At 34.7% G+C, this 10,983-nt stretch overlaps 1 long non-coding RNA gene across 1 annotated transcript; it reads left to right on the forward strand.

Moving 5' to 3' along the window:
* The first annotated feature begins 2,303 nt into the window (after positions 1–2,303).
* LOC130047363 (uncharacterized) lies at positions 2,304–2,963 on the forward strand. Its single transcript, XR_008796257.1, has 2 exons — positions 2,304–2,639; positions 2,789–2,963. It is a non-coding gene; the product is annotated as an uncharacterized LOC130047363 (long non-coding RNA).
* The last annotated feature ends 8,020 nt before the right edge of the window (positions 2,964–10,983 follow it).

The raw sequence follows: 10,983 nt of genomic DNA on the forward strand, positions 1-10,983 counted from the left end.
TGTAATCACTTAAAACGTTTTATGAAGATCATAGTGAGAAATCAATCGACATTAAAATCCCGCAGCAAAATATGTCTATTTGTAAAATGCTAATTTATGTGTGGAGATTCGGTCAAAATATGCCGTGATATATAAGGTAGGTTTGCATTATCATTAATATTTGTCTATAAATCATTTAAAAAATTATTTTTGTGCTTTGCCTTATGAATATTTAAATGTTGTCAAACGAACGCCTGTATGCGACGTGAAGTGTTCATAATGTCATGCAGAACTCGGTAGACACTGATAGATAGAACTCCTCACGCTGTATGTCAAAGTTAGAGCGTGCCTAGTTTGTCAAATTTTCACTGTATCTGAAAATTAACTGTATTTTTTTGCAGATTGTGTGCAGATTCTATGAAGAAGTCCCATAATTAGTTAGATCCGTGAAGAGGCCAATATTAGTTTGATCCATAGAGAACCCCATATTTGTTTTATAAAGGTTTTGAGTAGATAACATAAAGACACTAATCTTGCAGTCTGTCCTCACTGCAACAACCTTGAGCGTCATGCGTAGATCAAAATTTGTGGTACTTCACCTTCAGCTGGTGACATCTCTACACGAGTGAAAAGTCCTCAAATGGGATGCAAAACAACATACAAACACTCAAATATCAGATTGATCCACAGAGAATTCCAGATCCGACAAACGCCCACATTAGTTACATGTAGATCCATGAAGAAGTACACATGATTCATGAGAAAAGCCTATATCGTTTTGATCCATGAAGAAGCCCATATTTGTTTGATTCATGAAGAAGCCCATATTTGTTATATCCATGAAGAAGTCCATATTTGTTATATTCATGAAGAAGGCCATATTTGTTATATCCATGAAGAAGCCCATATTTGTTATATCCATGAAGAAGGCCATATTACCTGTATCCGTGTGGAAGTATTTTAGAACCATTATATATTAATCTAGCTCAGTGGTAGAGTACTCATCGCGAGGATGTAGGCTCGAGCCTCGGACGTTACAGACCTGCTGAGGCATATACATGTATGCTATTAGTAGTGATTGTCCCTTCTCTAGTCTTTAGGCATTAGAAGTTCTGGCCGTCAACACGGTTAAGAACTCTCCCTGTTTTCGTCACGAGTCCATATCATATGTCACAAATTCGGGACTTCTCTTAACACTGACCCCCCCCCCTTTTGATTAAACTTTTCTCGCCGGGACCAGAAATATCGGCATAATTATGAATTAGGACCATGATTTGTTTTGAATAGAGGACGCATAATACCGGTAAACACTATGATTATATTTTACTCTTTGATTGTGATTTCCTTTTTGTTGATGCTGTTCGTGATCGGGGTATAGCAGATGAATGAAGAGACCTGCACCCAAACACATTGCTCCAATCGACTGATTGGACATTCTTTGATACTGTATAGTTTTAAGTACTGAGTTCAGCTTCTCCATCATCAATTTCCCATATATATTTAGCAATATTCCATTATCACCTTCATATGGTGTTTATATCTCTCAACTGATTCGATACACAAGAGCTTGTTCTGCGTATGATCAGTTTTAAAATCGAGGCAGTCTACTGACAAACAAGTTGATGATGCAGGGGTTTCGACAACCTCGTTTAAAGTCAGCATTTCGCAAATTCTATGATCGTTTTAACAATCTAGTTTGCCAATACAACCTATCATTGGGTCAAATGTTGTCTGACTTGTTTCCTACCGATTGTTAGGCTGTTCTTAGCACTCTGACTTTCACTACGGATAACTACGTTTACCTGATCAAGATATTGGGCTCACGGCGGGCGTGACAGGTCGACAGGGGATGCTTACTCCTCCTGGGCACCTGACCCCACCTCTGGTATATCCAGAGGTCCGAGTTTGCCCAAGTCTCAATTTGGAGTTATGAGATTGATCACCGTTCGTTATCTTCACCTTTTCATTTACACTCTTCATTTCTGTTGGAATTCCCAGTCGTACTTACACGTATTTATCAAGTAGTTCTATATTCATAATTGTTGTTTAAAATTGCAGCGCGTTCATGGGGAAATGTTTAACATTACAATTTCTAGAATAAGTCAAAGACAAAATATTGGAAATGTAAATATTAGGGGGATACAGGTCATGTTGATTATATATCGTGTTTCTGATTTAGAGCATTAGTAATTTTGTCATATTGTAATTCTTAAATTTACCGGGTGGCAGTACATAGAAATTTTACAATATGACAATTTGTTGTCAACTATGTATATTTGACAACTATTTGGCATATTGTAATTTTGTGTTTTCTGGCACCCGGTAAATTCCAAATTTACAATATGGTATTTTTCGCACGTGCTTGTAAACAACATGCATGTGTGTTAATTTCTGCTGTCGTTTAGCTTGTCATTCATGGTTCTTGCCATGGCATGTTTACGGACAAGAGGAAGAAATCTTGTATTTTAATTTGAAATCAGTGCAAGAACGTTGGAGAAGAAATATTCCCCAATCCTACCAAACCAGGAAACTGTCAAACAATCAGACAGCAAGAGAAAAACGTGAGAAAACGTACGGAAATGAGAAATATTTCACCTGATTCCTGAACAGGAAAGGTAACAATTTTCTCTCCCCCTTGAACATTTAAGATGTCGATGCATGTAAGTAGTTTCATATTTTGTATCACTTATATAGGTTAATATCTAATGCACATGTATTTAAAATATTAAAACTTAATCAGTACATTTAGTGAACTTTTTTGGTGATTAGTGAACATTCGGGAAAATTATTGTAATATTACAATTTTCAGGTAACGTTGTGGATGAAACATGTGATCAATCAATTTAGAAAATGACAAATGATACCGTCCTGAAATTCTAGGAAATCTTTAAAATGATGAGGGAATACCATACCGGAAGTGAAGGGGACATTATATACGGGTAATTACAAACGATTGCACGAAATTCATAAGTGAGAGGAAGATGGTACGTTTAATTAACGGATATTGGAAATTCTTCAAATAGTTAACCTTTACAGGCTTAAGGCAATCTTGTTTATTTAATACTCGTGCTTAGCGTAAGTCTTTATCAACATTGTAAAATATAGACGTTGCGCAAATTCAGTATTTGCTTTTTGTCTGTTTTCGCTGACTTTTCTGGGGACTGCTGTTTGATTTCCTCTCAAAAGAATATGCAAATTCACTTTGCCAAGCAATACAATCAAGATGGAATGGGTTTCTGAGAAACCAACGATGAGTTCGAGTACACAAACGTTTAAGGGTGTACGAATCAATTTAATTATATATGTAGATAGTATATCTATGATATTTATTCCCGTACGTGTTTACCACAGAACTCGTAGATATTTTGATCTCTGCAATTTCATTGACTTAAAAGTGTATCCCTCTTCTAATGTTGAACACAAAAACGAGTATTCAAAGAATGTTTACTTTCGCTGAATATTAACACACTCTAGTAACGGCAACAAATAAAAAACTACGTGTATTCTGTTATTATGTACACCCCCACCAACCAACCCCAAATTACATATTTCCGTTACTTTGTTTAGAATATGAATTAAATGAAATTACCTATTTTGAAATACTAGTTTTTAAGTGCGTGTAAACTAAGACTAACCCAAAGTTTTATAAGTAAGTTAATATCTTTACTACAGTAAAACACGGTTTCATCGAACACTATTATGATGAATAACTGCTTACATGAACAATGAAGTGCTAATAGGATAGCGAATGGTGTTTGAAACTACATATAACCACAGCCATTACGCCTGTTACCTCGCCCTAAACCCACGTCGGTAAACCCTGTATTGTTTTGTGAGAGTACTAAATCCCTGTGTCAAAGCGCGAGGAAGTGCATAGTCATAGTAATTAACAGAACATTAAAATAAACCAGAAAAACAAGATAAATGAATTTTCGATAGACGCAATTACTCGTAAATTAATTCCTTGCGATGGTGTCGATTATCTAAAATAAAGTAAATGATGTTGCAAAATATGCTGTACAAAAATCACGCTAAAATAAAAGAGGACTGCAAGAGAGCTTTATATTTGCATAATGATTTGATGATAATTTACATTTACGAGTTTGAAGGTTTGTTTACCGCAATGCATGTATTGAGCTACATGCACATTATTTGCTGATTAAAATAATAATGACAATCAATGAAACGACATGCTTCTTCACATGGAATTCACCGTGCACTTTCAATATTTTGGAATAGATAACAAACATACACTCTTCAGACCGCGACAGGTGTGTAAAACACAGCTGCAACATGAATCTGGAAATCATGAAATCTACTTATCTGACATAACCTAATAATTGTTGTTTTCCGTTCAGCCATTTTTTACTAGGAAAACTAATTAATTTCAAAACGAAATGCCAGCTGTCTCTGATCAGTACCAAACACGACTGAAGTCAGTCAGACAAAAACTCTAGACATTTCTGAAAGAAAAATACTCAGATTCTGACAATTCAACCCACGACACAGAAAGGACTCTTAACATTATCCAAGTACTTTAAACTGTATATCAAACAATACAACGAAAAACAACATTGCAAAAATTGATAGAAAGACATATTGATAATGCAGCAAAAGGAGTGGCCTTTACATTAGTGGACATTCCAGCATTGTTTGGTAGTATGCATGTATAACATCACTTCTCAACAAAAGATAAATGATTATATTTGCATTTCCATCGTTTTTCTTTCATCATCTTTACCAATTGAAGTGATGACCTCATGAGTGTGAACGATGTGCACATGAATCTTGATAATATAGTAGGACTATTTTAACAGCTGGGAATTCTCCGACAGAAATGAAAGTAGAATGTAAATGTAAGAAATTTTTGTTTTTGAAAATACATGAGGGTATGAACTGCGACGCTTCACGACAGCCTGCTTTACATGAATCACATTAACGCTTCATGAAACATACATGTACAGCCGTAAAGCGTCGCCATTCATACCCTCAGGTATATTTTAAAAATGAAATTCATTTCTTAAGTAGATACAGTGTACATTGAACATAAATACCAGAACTACCACTAGGAAATATACACATTAAAGTATTTGTCAAATGTATAATATGATATCCATATGTATGTCGACGTTAGAGATACCTTTTCTGCTCAAGATATGATACCAAGACGGTAATGAAACAGTGACGGTGACTACACTTCATAAGTACCTGGCAATAAATTTCGATATGTATGCGTTTCTACTTACTAACCCTGCGGTGAACATCGTCCTTCGTTTAATTAAACAACCTGGTTATTTTCCTACAATTCTGAATTCATTTGATATCAATGATTGTTGGGAATGTTACTTGTTTCATGATAATAGTACACGTAATCACGTAAGATACAGGGTTACTTTGATTACCTGATGAAGATACAAGGCCCACGGTGGATGCGAATGGTCAACAGGGGAATCTTACTCCTCCGGCCTAGTTATCTTACACCACCTCGGGTGTTTCCAAGGGTACATGTTTGCCTGTTCTGTATAGGATTTATGAGATTGGTCGCTGTTCGTTATATTCACCTTTTACTAGTGACGAGAGCAACTGTTAATTTGTCTGTTTATTTATACAATAAAATGCTTTCTTTGTTGCTTTATCGGGTGATGAAGGTAGCTACATGTACATGTACAACTGCAGAAAAAAATCAAGACACGGGTAAGCGGGTTATTTAAATTTTTCTGCAATGATTGCTACTTTCATCACCCGACAACACAATAAAGAAAGACCTGTCACAGCCACCGTGGGCCCTGTATCCCGATCAGGCAAACGAAATAATCCGCGTGATTTACATGTATATGATAAAGGTACGTGATTACTATAAACTAGATTTAAGTACAGTACTGGGATATCATACCGTTGACCATTCTGTTACTCTAAACGGAACTCCCTATGCAACCTTTGACCTTGACGATGCTCCATATTTGGTAATGATTACGTGGACAGGTGGTACTAAAGACTTGCACCAAACATGTATTAATTGTCTATTATGAAAGAAATGCCAATTTTGAAAGAAATATAGGAGAAAAGATTCAGTAAGTGTACATATATGACTGTACAATGTATATGCCCCTAATGAACCATTGACTGGTCAATAAACAATATGTTTTGTTACACTACATCAATAACTGGTCAATATATGTATGTTGTGTTATATCATCAAAATACATGAAGAAAATACTCGAACAAACTTTGGTCAACAGAAGCATACTTTGATAAGCGATAAAATTCTACAAATTATTCTAAAAAATAATAAGACCATTTAGTATATCCTTATCATTGATTATTGACAACTTAACCAGAAATAGCGGATTAAATGATAAATAATAAATGCATATTATATTACCCATTTTGTTCTGAAATAAATAAACAATAAATATGAGAGGATCAGCTCTTTCGCACCCAAGATTTAACACCAGCTCATCTCTAGGTGAATAAAAGCGCTGTAAAACACCATAGAGCGTACACAAGGCCTTATAGATCAACTTCTTTTAATTACCAATAACCATTAGCTTGTAATCGCCGCCACAGCTGATGGATTGTTACCGCTTGAAAAAGTAAAGAGGGAAATTAATAAAAACTGGAATCTCACGATTATGTTGTCGGAGATTTCATCCTCCATTCTCAAATCAATACCGGCTGTTGTCACATGCTATTTCTGATTTGGCACAAACATATTTCGGTCTCTCTTTGTGAGTACTTTTCTGATTTGGCGCACTCCATCTACACTTTGGAATGCATCACTCTCTCCCCCCCCCTCTCTCTCTCTCTCCTCTCTCTCTCGCCTCTCTTTCTCGGCTGTTTTGATGACATATACTTCGTTTTTGTTATTCTTTGTTTGCATTATATAATGGTTGACAGGTACAACTTTTAGACGAGCGAAATAAATAAAATGATCTTTAACGTACAAAAGATCTATATAGCAAGTTCCCTGCAATCATTCTATCAATATGAAAGTGGAAAGTAATTTAAAGTGATGTAAAGAACAAAAGGCATCAAAGAACGTTTTTCCCCTATCTACTTCGGTACATTTTTTTGGATATCAAAGCGCTAACTCGTATTCTCACACTCAGCTGGTTGATTAAATAGCGATATATGTAGAGAGCGATAAAAAGGAGCTTTAGAAATTGTTCAAATGGTTCTCACAATCGCTTGATCTAAATGTGTATGTTTGAGTTGTATTTGACAAATTGATATTTACATTGAAAATAATAACAAAAGGGACATTTTCGTGTACGTCAACACATCCGAATGTCTGAAGATCTTTACAATTGTGCAAACGTCTGGTGATATTTCTTAAATCTTGTAATCTATCTAAGCTTTCACTTGCACTTTGATAGATAATTCTTTGAACTTGAACATAAATAAAAATAGATAAATATTGAATCAAAAATATCTTGTACAAGGATATAAACAATGTATTTTGACAAAAAATTGTATTGAAAACAAATGTTCAAGATCCCTCTAGGAATGGGGATGAGGCTACATATTTGATTTAAACAATTACAGAATCACAATGATGCACTCACGTAAAAGACCTCATTGGTTAGTACGAAAATGTTCTATTGCCACAAATTAGAATGAATTTAAATGTTTCATTCTATATCCGGCAAATAAGCGCGTCATGGACATTAGTGTTCCCCAATACATATTAGTAAGCCTGGTTTAGTTGAACAAGTGTGATGTATACATAAATGCTAGATTTCATCCAATCAAATGAACATCATGACATATAATTATCCATGAAATGGAAATGTGTACCAATTTGATATTATGTATGCATGAAAAGTGAAGATAACGAACAGAGATCAATCAAGGATTTACTAAATAGAGAGTTGGGCAAACACTGAGCCCTGGATATACATATGTACATGTGCCAGAGGTGTGATCAGGTGCCTAGGATTAATTTTTACGTGTCATGTTTATTCTAAATTTTTGCACGTGTTTTGAAAGTATTAACTTGTCTGGTGGTTGTCCTCCGTGTCTAAATGACGATAAAAGGTCCATCTAGCATTTTCCTTTACTGTAGGTTATAAAACATGATTTTTATTTTAGAAAAGGGTATTACAGAATGTGGATTGGACTCGCGAAACTGCTTCCTCTTATATCCCTAAATCCGGTAACCTCAGAGAACACAGCACAATCCACGACCTTGAGTTGCCAACGATTTCAGCGCATTCGTCCTAGAATCTGGGATATGATTTCATTGGGTTACAATTGATGTATTATTTTCAAGAGCTCCTTCTTTTCTGCTTTAATCCAAGCCGACAACGAACACGGTGTAGATATACAAAATGAAGTGTAACCGCGAGCTTTTTAATAACTTGCATATGTAGCATGCTGGTTCGTTTTGCAGAATGTGTTACGGCACTCCAAATAGTTGATAAATTGAAAATTGTTACTAATCCTACATTCCGAACAAATGTGTATATACTAAGAGAATGATGTAAAGATTAATTGTAAAAAGCCGCTTCGCCGATAGAAATAGTCCCGAGAATTCAAGAACATAGTCAGTGCCAATATATTTGATATAACTTGTACGCTCCGTACAAGAAAATGATATTAACAATGTTCCACGTACTTTTTACAGTTTAACGATATTTTACATTATGGTGTTTGAAAGAATGTTTGGAGTACATAAACTATCTTTAATAATTTAGTAATCATTAATAATTGGATCGTATATTTACCAAAAAATGTTTTTGCGTTGTGATTACATTTAATAAAATCAAACGTCGGAATATAAAGAAAACGGATATAAACCCATTTATTATAACAGTCTAGAATATTTACGAAGATTAGAAATACTGAATACATTTCAAACAGACCTATTAGTAGTATCATATTAAAAACATCCACAGAAATCTGCCTGGGGTGAAAGAACGAATAATGTCTGGTGACGGCCGTGAATGACCAGGTCATTGCGGGCAAACAAATTTTTCAGACCACTTCAAAGGGCAGCTGATGCTGAGATAACAGAAACCTATTACCTGTCTCAAGACTGTATCACTTATAGAAAGAACTCATAGCGGCAAAGGAGAAGTGTTTGCTGGGTGTAACGCCATTACCATTTGCACTAAATAAAAAGGTCAAATACACTTTTTTTTTTATTTGCAAGTATATATTTTTTTTAAACTTTTCAAAAAAGATTGACAAATTGCAATTAAAAAGAGAAATAGAATTACATATATAAACAATTTATTGTAGTTTAATTATGCATGTATATTATATCTTATATAACAGTTCTATCAACGAGTTAAAAAAAACTATTATGGATTGCCTCCCTTTGACCATATAGCGATATATGATCTGTTTGGCTTAAACTTGCATATCATCCGCATTAATCTGATTTATTGCTATTCTTGGAGCGTACTTGGAGCGATCAAAGGATCGTGTAAACCTTTGGAAATGTAGGAGTACTTCATGACCCTTTATCACGTTCAACACCCCGAACAATTTCCGCAAGACTTTAAATCGATGCCCTCTCTACGGCCAGTGGGAAATCTCCCGATTTGATTAGTTTCATTATCAGCTTCCTCATAAATCATAAACGGCTATTATGATCTATACTTATCTCTAAATTAAATTTTCTTCCGACACTTTTTTTTTTTTTTTTTTTGCTATTGATCAGTTGAAGATGGATAGAGCTAAATTTTTATGGTAATGTTTTTTGGTCTTATACAAGAAAGGGTAAGTAACTCCTGTGGGTGTAGTGTTGCGATAGACAGCATTGCCTCCCTTTGATCGCATATCTTCCACTTTGATGTTTCGACTGCTTCTAAAACCTCGCAAAAGTCAGTGTATGGAAATGAAAACAACATAAAACTGTCTATTTCCGAACTGAAGAAATTATCCTTTCAGAAAAAGAAATAAAATCCGTGCATTCGATTTCCGGGGGAACGTTCCAGGAAGCGGGTTCTTTGGCCCGCGAACGTAAATCAGGGTCCTTGACGTTTATGTCCAGCGGACAATGAATCGCACGTGTTGCGTCGTTCACAGATGATTCAAATTAGTTTTTCCTTCATCCACGTCCATCATAACCAACAAAATTTCTTTCCTAGAATCTCTGACATTTAAGAACTTCATCCTGTGTTTTATGTAGAATGAATTCATCGTCCACTTTTAACAAAATACTATTAATATTCGTTGGCATGAAATAAATCAACATTATGATATCGTGAAGGCTGCAAAACAGTACAGATATCAACGACATTTTTTAAAATCTATAAATAAATCGCCTTTACACAAGTTTAGTTTAGCGATTATCATAAATATGTAAGAGAAATTAATTCTGCATAATAAATATGTACATGTGATTTACGCGCATACGATCAGTATACCATTGTATATCAATATAGATGTAGAATTCAGTGTGAAGAGGTAATTGACAATTTATGCTAATAACATTACTTGAGATTTCGCATACTTGAAAGAAATATTTGGACAGGTGTAATTTTATTTACATCAGAACTGCATGCATAAAATATGATATTAGCAACTAATCTAGAATATGATATCAACAATTAATCCAAAGTATATTAACAATTAATCTGGAATTATATACATATATATGCAATGTCATAACAAAGTACATTGATCATGTGAACTTAGTCATCGCTGGATATATTTTTTTCTACCTATTACCTATACCATGGGCTTTTTCTTTTATAGATATATATATATATATATATATATATATATATATATATATATATATAATTACTGCACATTACACTGAGAGTTCTTCTGTTATCCTTTTTCCCTAGATCTGTTTTCTTTGCATATGAAAAATCCATTGACTTGTTCAAATAACCATGCCAAGCTGGGCTTAAGTACCTTACTGACAACTTGGGAAACAAATGCTCTTTAGGTCTTGCATAAAAAGACATTTAGACGGCTGAAGACCATGCTTCGGCCGCAGGATATCTTTGCAGGTTTCTTTGAAACACTTTGTAGTTGTTGAAGTGA

This window comes from Ostrea edulis, chromosome 6 (assembly GCF_947568905.1).
Source record: "Ostrea edulis chromosome 6, xbOstEdul1.1, whole genome shotgun sequence".
Taxonomy (NCBI): domain Eukaryota; kingdom Metazoa; phylum Mollusca; class Bivalvia; order Ostreida; family Ostreidae; genus Ostrea; species Ostrea edulis.